Genomic DNA, 19,316 nt, shown 5'->3' with positions numbered 1-19,316 from the left:
GAGGATGGTGTTTAGAGAGTGGGGATTAGAGGATGGTGTTTAGAGGATAGTGTTTAGAGAGTGGGGATTAGAGGATAGTGTTGAGAGGATAGTGTTTAGAGGATAGTGTTTAGAGAGTGGGGATTAGAGGATTGTCTTTAGAGGATAGTGTTTAGAGGATAGTGTTTAGAGAGTGGGGATTAGAGGATAGTGTTTAGAGAGTGGGGATTAGAGGATGGTGTTTAGAGGATAGTGTTTAGAGGATAGTGTTTAGAGAGTGGGGATTAGAGGATAGTGTTTAGAGAGTGGGGATTAGAGGATAGTGTTTAGAGGATAGTGTTTAGAGAGTGGGGATTAGAGGATAGTGTTTAGAGGATAGTGTTTAGTGAGTGGGGATTAGAGGATAGTGTTTAGAGAGTGGGGATTAGAGGATGGTGTTTAGAGGATAGTGTTTAGAGGATAGTGTTTAGAGAGTGGGGATTAGAGGATGGTGTTTAGAGGATAGTGTTTAGAGAGTGGGGATTAGAGGATAGTGTTTAGAGGATAGTGTTTAGAGAGTGGGGATTAGAGGATAGTGTTTAGAGGATAGTGTTTAGAGAGTGGGGATTAGAGGATGGTGTTTAGAGGATAGTGTTTAGAGAGTGGGGATTAGAGGATGGTGTTTAGAGGATAGTGTTTAGAGAGTGGGGATTAGAGGATAGTGTTTAGAGGATAGTGTTTAGAGAGTGGGGATTAGAGGATGGTGTTTAGAGGATAGTGTTTAGAGAGTGGGGATTAGAGGATAGTGTTTAGAGAGTGGGGATTAGAGGATAGTGTTTAGAGGATAGTGTTTAGAGAGTGGGGATTAGAGGATAGTGTTTAGAGGATAGTGTTTAGAGAGTGGGGATTAGAGGATAGTGTATAGAGAGTGGGGATTAGAGGATAGTGTTTAGAGGATGGTGTTTAGAGAGTGGGGATTAGAGGATAGTGTTTAGAGAGTGGGGATTAGAGGATCGTGTTTAGAGAGTGGGGATTAGAGGATAGTGTTTAGAGGATGGTGTTTAGAGAGTGGGGATTAGAGGATAGTGTTTAGAGAGTGGGGATTAGAGGATCGTGTTTAGAGAGTGGGGATTATTGTCTGGTTTAGAAGGTAATGTTAAAGGGCTGGTGTTTACACTGGTGTGGTGTTGTATAAGCCTATTTCAGTGTTGTTTGTTGTTCCTGGAGGCCTGGGTTTTCTGTTGGACATTTCAGAGCTACAAACCCCTCAGGAGTTACTGACCTGACTCCAACTTTCCTTGAGAAGGAGAACGAACAGGAAGTTAAGAAATGGCCTACATTCTCCCTGTAATGTTCCATCCATGTCTTGTAATTTGACCTGAATGTAACACAGTATCATGTTCACAGACACACGCACACACACACACACACACACACACACTTACTTCCTCCAAGCTACAGATCCATTACAGTAAAATCAAATCCCTTCAAGATCTTCTAAGTACGGTGCTCAGAGGAGGCCAGAGGGGACAGCAGCAGTCGATTTGTCATTTTACAGAAGATCAATGTGAGATCAGGAGCTAATTTATTCATCAACAACAAATTCTCCATCGGCAGCTTCGGGATTTAAATCCAGCGACAGTCAGCAATCTAAGGAGAGAGCTGTAGTTATCACTACACCAACAATCCTGTAATCACTCACTCAAGGGCAACATCCTTTCTTTCTTTCTTTCTTTCTTCCTTCAACAGTGACATAATCACTCACTCAGCTGTCCAGTGAATACTTTATCAGTGTGTGTGTGTGTGTGTGTGTGTGTGTGTGTGTGTGTGTGTGTTTGGACCCATGTTGGTATACATATGGGTCTTTATGCATGCATGCCGTTTTGTGTGTGTGTGTGTGAAGTCTAGTGGGAGAGCTGTTAAAGAGCAGACACTTCACATTGTGCTGACAGCAGGGGTGTGAGTGACGGTGAGATAGAAACTTTGATACAGTAGAGAGAGAGAGAGAGAGAGAGAGATTCTCACATTTCTTTCAAATTTGCTTTTTCTTTCTCACTCTTTCCTCATTTTTCTGTCTTTCTTAATTTCCCACCTCTTTCTTTCTTTTCTTCCTTTCTTTCATCACATTAGTTATATTCTGAGCATTGTGTAAAAAGTGTGTGTGCATGTTTGGAAAGGGGGGGGTTGGTTTACTGTGTGACTAGTGACAGATGAACAGATGAGGTGTTTAATGGCCACCTAATGAAGCCCTCAGCTATGTGTGAATTTATTACCCATGATTTACAGCACACACACACACACACACACACACACCTGAGCAGTGCACCATTAACCTCCTACAGAAACTGCAAGTGAGGTCAAAGGTCATGGTCATGTGATACATCAGGTTCATACACAGCGATCGATAGTTTTGTGCTGCTTTAGCTTTTTGCTAAAGCTGAGAAAATGATGGAAGTAAATTAGCGATGCAGTAGGAGTGCAGGGAAATGGAGGAGTGGCACAGGTTTCTATATGGTTGGCTATCTGAGAATGTGTGTGTGTGTGTGTGTGTAGACGTGGGCGTGATGAGCAGTCCTCTGCTGCGGCCATGACAGCGAGTGTGATGGAGAGAAGATTGGAGTTTGCCGACCGACTCTGCATCATTAGGGAGTCAGCACTTTCGGGAGACGAGCAACGTTCAGAATCCCATTAGTATGTGTTTGTGTGTGTGTGTGTGTGCAGGGATTAGAGCCGCTCTAGAACCCCGCGGCCTCGACTCAGGCGCCTGCAGTGACATGAGATCAGATAGATAGAGGGAGAGTTTGTGCTGCAGTGGCGCTAGTTTCTCTTGGCTATGACGATTAGCTAAGATAAAGAGAATAACGCAGGTGCTGTTAGCGACAACGTCTCAAAATAGTTTATTAATAATGAGTCGTTATTTGTCACATATACATTACAGCACAGTGAAAATCTCTTCTTCACATATCCCAGCTTATTAGGAAATTGGGGTCAGAGCACAGGGTCAGACAGAGAGGGTTAAGGGCCTTGCTCAGGGGCCCAACAGTGGCAGCTTGGCAGTGCTGGGGCTTGAACCCCTAACCTTCCGATCAGTGACCCAGCACCTTAACCACCAAGCCACCACTGCCCCACCATCATGTGTTGATTTGAGTGTGATGTTGCATACAATGCATCAGTTTTCCTTTGGGAACAACTTTTAAAATAATTATTATTAATAAAATTAATTTCCAGTTATTTTAGCTAGCTACCTAGCTTTTTTACTGCGCGTTCAAGTCCTCCTGGCGAGTTCGTATTTACGAGTTGGGAACTCGTAACTACAATGTCAGGTGTGTTCGGGTCACTTTGGTCGGCATAAGATAGCGGTGTACCTTCTCTTAATTAAGTACAAAAAATACATGAAGGTTGTTTTTTTTTAACTCTGCTTTTAAAAATGAAGAAGAATCCATATCAGGTGTGTTTTGCTTTTTTATGCTTTTAATTAATTTATGAAGCCGCTGTAAACGTCATTGTTACATATTATATCGTAATTGTGCAATGCTCTCTTATTTTGTCCAGGAAATGAACTTGTTCTGTTGTAAATAAAAAACAAACACATAACTGAAATCAGGTTCTGAGGCGAGTAAACATTCAATTTCATTCAACAAATTTACTGTCAACTACCAACGCGGTATTTATTGATTCTACCATGTTTTCTTACTGACACGCCCCCAACTCAGAAACTCTGAACTCAAATAAAATCCCGAGTTTCCCCACTCATAATTACGACTTTGTCGTGACGTTCATGTTCGTTTCAACTCGTAGTTCTGTGAGTGCAGTGATCACCAACCCTGTTCCTGGAGAGTTCCTACCTTCCACCCAAAATCTAACACACCTGATTTTAGTTGATCAATTCAATTTAATTTTATTTGTATAGCACTTTTTACAATGGGCATTGTCTCAAAGCAGTTTTACAGAAATATATAAACACAGGATACAGATTTTAAGTGTGTGAATTTATCCCTATTGAGCAAGTCGGTGGCGACGGTGGCAAGGAAAAACTCCCTAAGATGAAATGACGAAGAAACCTTGAGAGGAACCAGACTCAGAAGGGAACCCATCCTCATCTGGGTAACAACGGATAGTGTGAAAGTAAAAGAAAGTTCATTATGGTTTTACATGAAGTCTATTTGTTGAACTAGTCCACTGTTCACTAAAGGAGACCTGAGTGCAAAACTGTATGTGGTAATTGCAGTCCTAAGGCCATAGCAGCAACCGTAGTCCCAGCAACCACAGAGAGAATGTCCATGTGGTATTGAGGTCCAAAACCATTTCCATGGTTCTTCAAGCGGCACCATCCTCAACAAGTTCTTAAGGCAGTGATTAGATGGTCAGGTGGAGGACGATTATGGCTGGAGCTGAAGTCTTCAGGAAGGTAGGAACTCTCCAGAAACAGGGATGGTGACCACTGTGTTTGTTAGAGGCTCCGTTTATTTTTGTCCTACAAGTCTATGTTTGGGTGTTTTATTGGTTTGGGCCCTGCACCTCCTTCACTTCATAACATCTCGAGGTTCACGGTCGGTCGAGCCTGTTGCTAATGTGCCATCATACTCTCGATGGTCTGTTTGTCGGAGGTTGATGCATGCGAGTGACTTATGATGACTGCGAAAATGAAACAGTCTCCAGCTGTTGCTTTCTTTACCCATTACCATCACAGCTGGATCAGAACCCCTCCTCCTGATCCTCCTCCTCAATCTTCTTCTACTATCTCTCTCTCTTCTGGTTACCAGCAAAAATCCGTTTTGCTGACTCCTATTGCTGATACCTATTATTTAGCTCACACACACCACTGCGCTGGCATTCAGAGCTCCGACTGCGACTCCTCACCTGTACTCACGAGTGCACAGATCTCATTCCATTGCTGTAAACACTCTGGAAACACTTTGATACCTCAGCAAAGCTAAAGAACCTCATTTTAGTTTTGGCCATCATTTGATGTTGTTGTCAGACATGACGATCAAATACATATCCAGAAGGCACTCTGGTGTTGTGTTGTGTTGTGTTGTTTTTCTCGTCTCATATCATCTCGTCTCGTCTTGGATCAAACCGGCAGACTCTGTAGGCTTTGATGTCTCTCTTGTTTTGTTTTTTTTACCCCCCCCCCCCCCCCTCCTTTTAACCGATCCCAGATCTTGAACTTGTTCCAAATGTAAATTACAGATACAGCAGCAGACATCTATCACGACCCCCAGCTACAAAGGTATCGATTTCCCATTTGGGACGTGTCCTCGTTTACCAAAAATGGAGGTCAGGTTCACACCGTGTCCTAACATCAATCTGGATAATGATGGCATGCAGAAGTTTTGGCTCCCTGATTAACCAAACTTTTTTTCATTTGTTCTCGACTGCATCGCTCCTTTAACGAGGACGCTAATAGAATTATTTAATTATTACGCTACGGCGGATAATGCTCTCCAGTGTGCCAGGATCTTTCTTTCCTCCTCCTTCTCCTTCGTGCTAAATTTAGCATTCAAGCTTCATTACTCATGAGCTGAAACATGCAGAAGCCACCAAATGACCCCAACATGTCCCTCACGTAGTTGTGTGTCTCACAGACGTGTACATGATGAACATCGTATCTGTATGGCGTCATGTAAAGAATAAAACTGCGCTGTTATAGGAATATAATCCATAGAGAAAAGGTGTAATGAAGCAGAGTCACTATTACTACACTGCAATGGATTCTTTTCCTCTAACAGTACGTCCCAGAGTGTTTTATTCCTCTTATACCACAGCAATTTGGCAACGATTACAACTTGTTTATTATTTCTTAAAGAATTTTTTTTAAAAAAGGTTTATTATCAGTATGCCGTACACTTCCCTGTGAACGAGCTGTTGCTATAGAAACGACAACATATTATAATTAGAACAAGCGCATTAATATACTGCTGTTCTAGAAACTTAAACAACACCTTCTGACCAATCAGAGTCCATCTGCAACAGTTTCATACCAAGCCCGAGACGCTCAGGTTCAAGTGCGAACACAAATCTTCAGGCAGAAATCAAAATGGCAGTAAAACATCAGTAGCAGTCTTACACCGCCAGCCATGACGCTCGTCTAATCACACTAGCTGCAAAACTTATGGCCCCCTCACTGCTATAAAATTCATCATGGATGAATACTTGGTTTTCTTCTCTCATGCGACTCCTGGAAATGAGCTTCATACAAAATAAAAACATCTGTAATTTTAGCATGTGCTGCTGTTGCAATTAAAATAAATCTGAGACACTGCCCCCCCCCACTCCTGTACTGAACATTCGTACTTCATGAGTTGCTTTTCAAGGAACAGTGGCAGCTCTGCTTCTGGGAAGTGGGCGGAGCCTATTTCAGGGCAAGAGAAAAAAAAAAGAAGAAGAAATTCTCCAGATTCATGACATGGAAATAAGTCTGTGCCAGAGATTGATGTTTTTCATTTAGTTCAGTCGATTACACTTTTTTTTTTTAGACCTGTCAAAAATTCGTTGTGGTGAATCTGTAAACATCCGTGAACAAAAACTGAAAAAAAAACCAAACAAACCATTTCTTAAAAACAAAACACCTTTAAGTTTCAACATTATTGTGGTAATACATGCGCCCAGAACCTTTGACATCTTTTTTTTTTTATTACTACAAGGACAGACAGATGTTCAGATATTTTCAGATAGGCAGAGCAGATCTGCAGAAAAAAAAACGACACCCCTTAAACAAAAAAGAAAGTCATAATAAATATCTAACTATTTAATACAATTTTAATAAAACAAATAGAATAACAACTTAAAAATTGAGAATGTTTATGTATTTCTTTCTTTCTTTCTTTTGTAGATTTGATTTATCTACTTGTACATAAAAAACAAACGAACAATCAAATACGCTTTTTAAATTGAAACAAGAAATTAACAAATTATAAAATGGAAATAAATAAATTTTATAAAACAAAGCTAAAGCATGAAATTAATAACAAAACATTTAGAAAATAATAGATATGTATTTCAACGGCTTGTCTGAAATAAATAAATAAATAAATACTTTTTTCATAACGTGATTTTTCTACATCTTTTAGATATTGTTGTATTACTTACATTGGCCCACTAGGGGGGCCACACATCGTTCTGTCTCTGATAGAGAGAGAGAGAGAAACAGAAAGAAAGGGAGAAAGAGTGAGACATACACACACACAGAAATAGATAGATAAAAAGAAAGAGTGAAATATGGAGAAAGATAGAGCGAGATAGAGAAATAAAGATAGACAGACCGACAGGAAGAAATAGAGAGAGATAGACACACACAGGGTAATAGAGAAAGAAAGAGAGAGAAAGAGAAAGAGAGAGAGAGTGCCATCTGAATGCTGATGTGTCACGCTGCAGCATTGGCCCACTTAGCCAAGTAACCTCCTCGCGCAAGTCTCCTCCCTCCTCTTTCATCAGTCTTTCTCTCTCTCTCTCTCTCTCTCTCTCGCTCTCTCTTTTTTCTTTTCCCATCTCTATCTCTCTGTAGAAGGGAGGGCGGATCAGCCTGCAGCACTCGAAAAAGGACAGCTTACTGCTGACGCTTACACTTCTGCAAGAGCAGAAAAGGGGGCTGTGTGTGTGTGTGCGTGTGTGTGTGTGCATGGCATTGTGGGATTGGTTGTGTGAGAGTACTGGTGCAGTGAGAATGTGGATGTTGCCTTGATGTTTGGTGCAGGATCAGGAGTACACGGGCAAGACTGAGGAGTGTGTGTGTTTTAATGATAGTGCTGGCACATTAGCTGAGGGAAATGCTGTGACAGGCGTGCCCACGGCATAATGCATGCGTCCAGTCGAGCCAAGACAGTGAAACCCCACTCAACTGATCTGTGTGTGTGTGTGTGTATATGTGTGTGTATGTGTGTGTGTATGTGTATGTGTGTGTGTGTGTGTGTGTGGATGTGAGTGTATGTGTGCGTATGTGTATGTGTGTATGTGTATGTATGTGTGTGTATGTGTGTATGTGTATGTATGTGTGTGTGTGTGTATGTGTGTATGTGTGTATGTGTGTGTATGTGTGTGTGTGTGGATGTGTGTGTGTATGTGTATGTGTGTGTATGTGTATGTGTGTATGTGTGTGTTTGTGTGTGTGTGTGTTTGTGCACTTCACGTCAGATGGATCAGGGCTTCTCAGTGCATCTAATAAAGACAGAAAGTACATGGCAGTGAAATATGGCATCTATCTTCAGACAGCCAGATCAAATCTGGATTAACATACAAACAAACAAACAAACAAACAAATCAGAATCAGGCAACAACTGTCGAATCTAATTTATTTATAATTTAATGTCCACATTACATTATGCAAATTACAGGTGTCTAATCTGATTTGTTCAGGACTGCCGTCGCGTCTAATCTCATTTTTTCATTTGTTGCTGTAGTAACAATACATGCGCTAGTTATCTAGCTAGCAACATTGCCATTTATTACGTTTTTATACTCGCTCAGAGAACAACAAGAACCCAAATAACCTTTTTTAAAAACATTTTACATAATGTTTTATAAAACAGTTATAAATGTTACTACAACATCGTTAGGACATTTTTCAGTGTAGAAGTTTCTGTATTCTTATTGGTCCTTTCAGTTATTTGGTTTCAGTTTCAGTTTCTATAACAGAGCAGCTACAAATCAGGTTTATATTAATGTGCTCGTTCTAATACGTTATTGTTTCTATAGTAACAGCCCAGTCATTGATATGGTGACTTTTTCTGTAAGATGATGATTATGTAACTTCAGTGCGTTTACATGGACAACAATAATCTGATATTAACCCGAGTAAGACCCCGAGTAAGACGATACTCTGATTAAGAAACTACCATATAAACAGCGATTATTGATGACCTTAATCTGACTAAAGTCATACTCGAAGTAAACACAAATCGTATTAAGACACGTGGAGTAACTGCATTACATGCATCATAGAAATGTAAACACCTTAATCACACTATTAACATCATGTGTGAGTTTTCTCCGCACTTTGCGACAGGACACATACACACACGGCAGTGCTCAACCATTTGACGGCAAACAAGAGAGCACGCTGCGTCCGAAACTGTGTACTTACCTACTATATAGTAGGTGAAATACATGTATCTGAGCTACTATATAGTAGGTAAGTACGCGGTTTGGGACGCGGCTTCAAGCAGTCGTCTATTTGCCCTTATAGCATGACAAATAATTAACTGCACTTGAAGCTTTCGTAAAATTAAAAATGAAACACCCAAAACTGTATACAGTACCATAAGATGAACTGTATGTCGAAACGTGAAATTCTGAAGGGAACGTCGGACGGAGTGGCGTGGGGACGTAATGCCGTGTTCCGTTAATCGATCTATGTTCTATAACATGTAAAATGGGAACATGAAAGGAGTATTCAAAAAGCGACTCATGTAAACACCTTAATCACAATATTGTGTTATTCAGAATAAGGTCAATAATTAGATTATTGCTGTCCATTTAAACATATTCATTTATAGAAGGAGTCTTCAGTGTCAGCTCTTCGTAACAGTTAGAGGTAAAGCTGTAACTTAACTAACTTTAACTAAGTTTTCCAACATCTTCAGGACAGAGGAGTTTATGCTTTTTTTGCGGTTTCTCTGTAACTAAATCTTACACCATGTTAAATGTGTAATAATAAAATAAAAAGTCTTTCATAATTGGACGTTGCCTTTTGGGTAAAACACGATTCATGTTGAAATGTCTACATTGGTAGCTAACTAGGAAACTTTTACCCATTTTGTAGTATTCAGCGCACGATCCCCTGTGTCGTTACCATGACAACCAGTGTGGATATGGGAGCAAATGCGACAAGAGTCCGAACAAATGAATCCATTTTGTTCATGTAAAATTGTGCATGTGTGTGTGTGTGTGTGGGGGGGGGGGGGGGGGTGGAAGAAAGAAAGAAAGACTAATAACAAACAAATAAATGAAGAATTAAAATAGAAATACATTTAGATATATAAAATAAAACAAACAAACAAACAAATAAATAAATAAATCGCAATGCAGCAGGCATTTGGTGAAAAAAAAAATCTGATTTAAGAAATAAATCTGCAGTGCAAATGGTAAACCAGAGAAACAGCTACAGCTCTTATCAGGAGTCCAGATCTGTACAGTGGTGTGTGTGTGTGTGTGTGTGTGTGTGCTGCGGTTCTGGCTGCCTCTGTGTTAATGAACGTGCTCTCTGCAGTGCGCCTCTGTGCCTTCAGCTCTGCCGTGGAAGATGTGCGTTAGAAAAAGAGATCACGTAGGCAGCCGCAGCGAGAGGTCGAGCGTGATGTGTTGAGATGGTTACACACTCTCGTCAGAGGAACCCGAGTGCTTCTGCACCAGCCAAACACAGAATCATACATCTACTTCGTCGAGGTTTATTCCAGAAAAAAAAATCTCGTCTTCCGCAATGCAACGTACGGTCGAGTGTAAAAGTTTGTGTGCCCTTATGAAGAAAACAAAACTATTTAATATGACATCAATAAGATATTTAATATTTCAGGCTTCACAGATCACGTTTGCTCTCACGAAAATAAAAATTAACAGAATCGAATGGAAATCGGACTTAGACTTTCGGTTGTTTGCTTTCCTTTCAGTTGATTAGTTTAGACTTTGTTGCCTTAAACATACTCACACTTATGGGGGGATGCAAACTTTTCCACTCTACTTTAAGTCTTAAGTCCATGACAATGTGTGTCTGTTCTTGATCTACGCTACATATCTTTCTACAAAGCAAATTCCAGAACATATGGCTTTCTAGAAAATTCCTTATCAGACAAAACAAATCAAAGCAAAGAATTTTGGATGCCCCAGCCCCACCCCCCCCTTTATTTCCGGTTCCTGCCCACTCAGCTACCAACTGCCAACACACTTGGAGGAAAGTGCTATCTACCCTCTTCCACGTACATGAACTCACAGATACCCATGATTGGCTGGCGTCGCTTTGATTGACAGGAGAGACCACGGACAATTTAGGATTGTTGGACTCTGGCGTCGTCAGGATTTGACTCAAATGATTTTCTGTTCAGTAGCAGAATTGTGTTGCTTAACAAAGTTGCTGGTGATAACAGCAAACAGGAAGTTAGTCTCTTTTTCTCCACAATGATTTGTCATGAAGCTTTGAAACTTTTTAGAAACCTTGAAGATCAACAGGAAGTGCTGTGCCATTCCACCGCTAGGTGGTGCTATAACTAAAGGACAATCTAGTTAGCTAATCAAACTGTATCCCTCATAAAATGCAAAGGTCCTTCACGAAAAACCACATCAGTCCATCAATCAATCCATCACAAGGTGCTTGGACCCCTTAATCGCTTCTTGCAGCTCTATTAGTAATCAGTTCTTGATTACTTTGATATAAGAAATGCATTCGGACCTGCCAGCCAATCAGACACGAGCCTTTTCTGTGGGTGGGGTATAATTAGAATGGAACACTTATTACAGATATTATTGAAAGTACGCTTTTGTGCAACCGGATCTCAGAGACGCAGTTATAAGATGTTATTGGGTTTCATTTATTGCTACAAACAAATTTATTCATACATGTTTACACAAGAAATGTGGTGTTTATGAAAATCCACTTAGTCAAAAAGAAACCTTCGTATCCTACGTTTCGCTCCGGACTTTGTGTATATTTATGTATAAGGATAACGTTTCCAGCTTCAAATCATATAATTGATGATGGATTTCTACACGCTGTCGAGTTAAAATTTCAATTATGGATACATATCCGTAAATTAAGCTAAATAAGACTAGCCGTGCAATAGGAGGAAAAGTTCAGGTGTGTCTGTGGTAGTCGACACACTGCAGTGGCTGAGCTGCATTACTGGAAGACTTGTTTAATCTCCGTTTTGCCAATTAACAGTTGTTTTGTGGCGTGGCTAAATGTAGGCATGTCATGAATGCACTTAGTAATTTATAGTTGATGTATTTCAACGTACGCACGTGAGTATGAAGTAAATCAGCGAAATTTTGTAAACAGGGCTGGAATATTTTGTTCGGTTTGGTAAGTGCAGCATTTCTTACGACAGAATCGGTCCTTCTTGTTGGTATTTGTCATGAGACCAGGGTTCAGAGCCGCGTGTTTTGTTAAACGAATCGCTCATCTTACAGACAGAGACAGAAGGAAATGTTTGTGTGAAATTGCTTTGATCATATTCGAGCCTGCGCTGTGATATTAGAGATTTGATTTCGGATCTGGCTTTGAGTCAAGCTGCAGCGGTTCGGGATGTGCTTGGCATTCGTGAAAAAAGCGAGTAATATTTCTGAGCACGGGTGTTGTTAGGAGGATAAAAATGGATTATTAATGATAGTGTATTCCCGCCCAGAGCAGCTTGGTGCATTATTTTTTTGGCACAGGGTCTGGATTGTTTGGCATTGCTGTTGCTGTTGCCATTGCTACAGCTTTCTTTGTATCATCTCTCTTGTTGCTCAATTCTTTATTTAAAGCTGGGTATTTATTTAGTCCTATTTATGGATTTATGTGAAGATGTCTTGCTGCATGCATTGATTATTTTTAACAACGTTTCATGTCTTGTGGCAGGTTAACAATTACAGCTTATGCTACTACGCTTCATGCTTGTTTTATCCTGATTTTAGCTGAGCAGCTCTAGATTGGGCCGACGGTGACATCTCGACCGGACGAGCTTGCTTCGGTACACCCACTTTCAGATTAATTAACGTGACATTATGGATTTGGTGGATTTGGATTTCCTCTACTGGAATGTTTATTGGACCGCAGAAACACTGTAGGAACTTTAGTAATACTTTATTACAAGAACCTTGTCAAGAACCCTTTTTTTTTATCTATTTGGCACAGCTATGTTAGGAATCTTTTCAGGAACTCATCAGGAACTTTTCCAGATACCTTTAGGCACATTTCCACTGCAAGAATCTTTTCAGGAACCCCAAAGTCTTTTCAGGAACGTTTCTCAGACCCAGGAATGATTGAGGAATTATTCTGGCCTGTTCCCACAGCATAAACCTTCTCAACAAGCTTTTTTCAGTTACTTAGAGAACGTTACGTATGTTTCAACTACAGGAACCTTCGCAGGGTCCCAGACACTTTATCAGAAACTTTTTCAAGAGGCCTGTTTCCGGTGCACAGACCTTTTCAGGAACCTTATCAAGACCTCAAGGCCTGTTTTAACAGCACAATTGTTTAAGTATGTTTTTACAGTTACTGAGGAACATTAGGCATGTTTCCACCATAGGTACCTTCACAGGGTCCCAGGCACTTTTTCAGGAACTTAAGAACTAATTTCAGAAATGTGAGGCCTGTTTTCAATGCACAGACCTTTTCAGGAACCTTTTTAAGACCTTGAGGCCTGTTTCCACAGATTTGGAAAGGATGGACTGTTGACCAGGGAAGTATGCTTCGTTACACATGTCTTCAAAAGGATTAACGTGAAAATTTGGTTTTGAGTACGCAACGTACACGTGTGGATGGATTCCTGAGAGCTTGTAGTGATCCTGCACTCTATTAGATGCTAACATCCTCCCTGTCCTTGTCCTGATTTTTTAGCAAACCACATGACTGTGGAAGAAAATAACTCAGATCGAGACCATTTCTGTCAGACGCTCTCAGACCTGAGTGCGATTGCTGTGTTCTAACCTGCCTGAAGAACTGCACCAAGGTGCAGAACTCACCAGGGTTCCGTTCAAACACACTAAACGCTGTACGTATATGTGAAAGCACTTAGTGTAATATTAAAAAGAGACTGAATATCCTTCTCACAGAGCTTCGAAATACATCTGGACATGCATAAGGAAAATGGAGGCACATCTCATTAGCAGAAAGGAGTAAAAATAAACAGATATGACGGTCGGTTCAATCAGCCTTACACAGCAATGCAGTGGCATGGAAGAGAAGGACCCCAAAGGCCTGATGGAGGGCAAGGATGTTTACAAGTTTGGATGGATTTGCATCTAGAAAATAGTATGCTTATGAACAGAACAAGAACCCTTGGATTTCCAAGACAAATTGGAGATATGGAAAGCGAAGCGTGCCATACTTAGAATAAAAATATCCATATATTCTTGTCCTTGAAGGCTCAGCAGTCTGATAGCGAAAAAACTTCCCAAAATACTCACAGCCTGTTGGTCCACGGGGAGCTCTCAAGGAGATCTCTCTCGTTGTCAGTTCTCTCCTTTAGAGGACACGATTTCCTGAAACTTGCACACTTTATCACTTGAATTTCAGAGGGTCCGTCTGTCATCTGCCAGGCAAGATGATGTACCTGCAGCATGAGAGCTGGTAGAACAGCCTGGAAAGATTTTTAGAATATTTATGAGGGGAACAAAATCACTAATTGAAACATTGTCGTTCTGTTTTCGGTCCGGTTTGTCCTAAACATTTCCTAAACATTTTGTCTAAATACGCTTTGTGCTGAGAGTTATCTCTTAAACATACAAACAAATACCACTTTTTTCCATCAATATAAACAGCAGACAAGCCAATTGATGTATAGAATGATTGACAGTTGCATGCAAACTTTTTTTTAAACTCTAATACTAACTGACTCCCTGTAAGCCCCGCCCCCTTCCTTCTCTCACATTATGAATATCATGTCTGAATTTTTCTGCTTGAAAGATGTACTCATGTGGCTTGCGTCCTTGTTTTCAATGGTTTAAGCTCATTAATGTGAAATAATAAAGTTGATCAATGTTTGTGTTCAACTCACTTTAGCGAACATTAGATAAGTTCAGTTGTGCTAATAAATTTACATACACCTTGCAGTATCTGCAAAATGTTAATCATTGAAATAAGAGGGATCATAAAAATTGCATTTAGGTTTTTTATTTAGTTCTGCCCTGAATAAGCTATTTCACATAATAGATGTTTCCATATAGTCCACAAGACACAATAATAACTGAATTTACACAAATGAACCAGTTCAAAAGTTTACATACGCTTGATTCTTAATACTGTGTGTCGTTACTTGGATGATCAACGACTGTGTTTATGTTTTTTGAAAGTTGTTCATGAGTCCCTTGTTTGTCATGAGCAGTTAAACTGCCCACTGCTCTTCAGAAAAATCCTCCAGGTCCTGCACATTCTTTACTTTTCCAGCATCTTCTGCATATTTGACTCCTTTCCAGAAGTGACTATATGATGTTCAGATCAGTCTTTTCACACTGAGGACAACTGAGGGACTCGTACACAACTATTACAAAAGGTTCACACGTTCACTCATGCTCAAGAATGCACAAGGATGATCAGTGTAAATTGTTATTATTTTGTCTTCTGGGAAACATGTAAATATCTTATGTAGCTTCTGAAGGGCAGTACTAAATAAAATATATATGATCTTTAAACAAAATATCAATTTACACCAATCATCCTGTTCAAAAGTTTACACCCCCTGGCTCTTAATGTATCGTGTTACCTTCTTGAGCATCAGTGAATGTTGAAGAATAGCAGTTTCTTGTGTTTAAGTGCTCAGGACAAACAAGGGACTCATGAAGAACTATCACAAAACAGTTACTGACATCTAATTATTGACCTTATTCTGAATAAGACAATATCGTGATTAATGTATTTACATGAGTCGCTTTTGGACTATTCCTTTCATGTTTAGGTTTTGCATGTTATAGAACATAGATCGATTAACAGCACACGTCATTACGTCACCATGCCATGCCGCCCAACGTTCCCTCCAGAGTTTCACGTATCGACATACAGTTCGTCTTCGTTATGGTACCGTATACAGTTTTGGGTGTTTTTATTTTTAATTTTACAAAAGCTTCAAGTGCAGTTAATTATTTGTAATGCTATACATGCAAATAGACGACTGCTTGAAGCTGTGGGCTGGGTCCAAAATCACGTACTTACCTACTATATAGTAGCCGAAACACGTGTATTTCACCTACTATATACATGTATCTCGCCTACTATACAGTAGGTACATACGCGGTTTCGGCCTGCTCTCTTGTCGTGTTTGTATGGGTCCTGTCTCAAAATGCGGTGAAAACACTCACACAATGTTAATAGTGTGATTAAGGTGTGTACATGTCTGTAATACACGTCGATAATGCGATTAAAACACGAGTACTCCACATGTCTTAATTCGATTTGTGTTTACTTCGAGTATGACTTTGATTGGATCAAGGTAATCAATAATTGCTGTTTACATGGTAGTTTCTTAATCAGATTATCGTCTTAATCGGGTTAATATTGGATTATTGTTGTCCATGTAAACGTACTGATTGACTATGTTTACATGGACAGCAGTAATCTAATTATTGACTTTATTCTGTCATATTCTTCGAGTATGACTTTAGCTGGATTAAGGTAATCAATAATCGCTCTTTACATGGTAGTTTCTTGATCAGGTTAATATCGGATTATTGCTGTCCATGTAAACGTACTGAATGATCATCCACGTAACAACACACAGTATTAAGGATGAAGCATATGTAAACTTTTGAACTGGTTCATTTGTGTAAATTCAGTTATTATTGTGTCTTGTGGACTATATGTAAACATCTGTTATGTGAAACAATTTATTCAGGGCAGAACTACATAAAAAACGAAATGCAATTTTAACGATCAGTTAATTATATTTACTAAAGATGCCACTTAAAAGTGGCAGTTGTTTGAAAAGAGATACGCGATGCTGCTCATCTCCAGCCACTCGATCTGATCATACTAAAATCCACACGACAGGTGATATGAAAACGTTGTTGTGTAATGCAAATGAATTCAGAAGTCACAAGGAAGCTTAAAATGACTTTTGACTTCAAAGAATTGACCCTGCTGACTTGCTCACAGGTACCACGGCAGGTAAGAGAAAACGAGAACAAAAACACAGATACGACGTGAATCTCGGAAAACCGACAGCACGTTTGATTCCCGCTCGGTTACTGTACGCCAGTGAGACGGAGGAAGAGCTGTTTTTAGAAGCTCGCCCGCTCACGAGGGTTCACCCTCCCCCCAAATTGGTGATGCAATATTCAGAGGTAGGCGAGAGAAGATGAATGAGCCATGTCACGGGACAGATGTGCGCAGGCAGACGGGGAGAAAAGGGAGGGCTGGGGGGAAAAAAATAATTCATCTGAATCAACCGGCGAGAAGAAGCGCTGAAGTCCCGCGACGTAGCGTATACACAGCTGTCTGAGACAGCGGCGTGGCAGGAGTATCGTTCCCACTAATGAGAATCTGACGAGAGCAAATCTCATGCTTAGAAAAGGCTAGAGCTCAGCAAGAACGGCTTCCATTTACAGAATTGTGTTATTTTGTGTCGGTGTGGCAAGTTTTTAACCTCATTTTTTCCAAAGCAGTGAAAAAGACAACAATACATTTAGCTGCACAGTACACCTATAAATGGACAAAAAAAAAAAAAAAAACCCAACCCCAAAACAATAGCTAAGCTAGCCAGCTACCTATGATATCAAAATAGGTGAGTAGTTCGCTTTGCTAATGTTGCCTCTTAAGTAGTTGTTTAATAATAATAATAATAATAATAATAATAATAATAATCCATTAATTAAGTGATCAAAAGTAATCTAGTAGAGGTCACAGGATAAAATGTAAGATAAAAAAAAAAACAAGTACAAAAATAAGAGTAATGATACAAAAAGTGCACAAATATAGAACAAAATGAAATCTACACAGTATTATTTATATAAAAGTATTCAAAAGAAGTATATCAAATGTATGAAGAATTTTAAAATAATGAAAAAAAAATAATAAATTTATCTAAAATGAAATATAAATACCATAACAGAGGAAGTTCAACTTTCATTAAATGTCAAATTAAAAAGATGTGTGTGTTCCTGAACAGCTTTGGGAGTGTGTAATGCTAGCTAATAAAATGAAATCTATACTTGCGTATAATTAAGCGTAGAAATGAAACCTTTGTGAATTGCACGTGGATATAAAGGGGAAACGATAGAGGGCCTGAAACAGAATCCTGTCGAACACTGATTTTCAGTTTTTAGGTTTCAAAGTCGTAAAATTTGGCACTAATCCATGGAATTGTAGCAGAAAATCGGATGAAAATAAAGTTTCGCATTTGACTTAAATGAGTAAACGCTAATAATGAATTTATTGATATAGTTATGAAGCAAGTATATGAATATTTGGACGTTTATTTATGGAAAGGTTTTTGCTTGTTAGCTTGGAGCTACAGTGCAAAGATGTTTACAAGTCAAACATGTCTCATCTGATCCACTGCATTTGGGATATTTTTTTTTTAACTATTCACATATTGGGTTGCAACCTGAGACGTGCATGCGCGTGGATAGCTATGTGATATAGTGCAGTAATTACTGATTCATAACTCTACCCCCTCCCTCTCTCTCTCTCTCTCTCTCTCTCTCTCTCTCTCTCTCTCTCTCTCTGAAATCAAGCCTAGGTTTATTTTTAACGTCGTTCATTTTAGAAATCTGGATCTAAAACACAGCAAAGAGTCACAGCAATGAGGATTCTGGATTTTGATTGGTCGGAAGGTGTTGATTACAGTAATTTTAGATAACAGCAGCTCGGACAGAAGTGCAGCTGTTATATTAATAGAAAGTTTATATTAATGCGCTCGTTTGTTATTAATATGTTGTCGTTTCTGTAGTAACAGCTCATTCACAGGGACTTTGTTGTTTGATGTAATGAAATGTTTATTTTATAGTGCACCTATTAAGGTATTTACATATTTAGATATTACCTTTCATGTAGTGTGTTATAGAGCTGTTTATAAATGTAAAAACGTCTACAAAGTTTAAAAAAATCAAAAGTACACGAGTGCACTCCTAAAAGAAGGAAGCGATTCTGAACAGCTGAAGCGAGTCGTTAGTAATTCCAGACTTATTTCCTGTACAAACCTACGTAGGTTTATAACAAAAAGCCCCACCTCTGGTCTTCATCAGCTGCTCGTGAACAGACGGAGCTGAAACTGGTTATGGTAGTGTGTGTTTCCTTTTTGAAACACGCTGACAGTGATAGATCAATCACAACAGACTGGGACATCTGACAAATCAGAGCAGTGTATGCTCTCTGAAAGGCGGAGTTTAGAGTGAATCCTTTAGAGCGGATCATTTAACGAATCGTTTTTGACACTGGGGAGAAAAAAGGTAATGCTGTAATTTAAATTATGAGCACATTAAAGTGTTTTTTGATCTTGGATGCATGTAAGTCTATTGTATGAGACCTCTAAAACAAAATTAGGCACGTTTCAAAACCATAATAGGCGCATTTTTAACATGTAGGGAAGGAGTCTCCAGTGTCAGTGCTTTGTATCTTTAAGACAGAAGAGTTTATGCTTTGCATTTTCTCTGTAAGCTTTTCTATGACAAGCGGTGTTTTATTTGTCTTATCAAATTTTCTAACTTGGATGTTGAACAACATTAAATGTAACTAT

This window comes from Ictalurus furcatus, chromosome 2, assembly GCF_023375685.1.
Source record: "Ictalurus furcatus strain D&B chromosome 2, Billie_1.0, whole genome shotgun sequence".
Classification (NCBI taxonomy): Eukaryota; Metazoa; Chordata; class Actinopteri; order Siluriformes; family Ictaluridae; genus Ictalurus; species Ictalurus furcatus.
The sequence above is the reverse complement of the archived record's forward strand: the minus strand, read 5'-3'. Positions refer to the sequence as shown.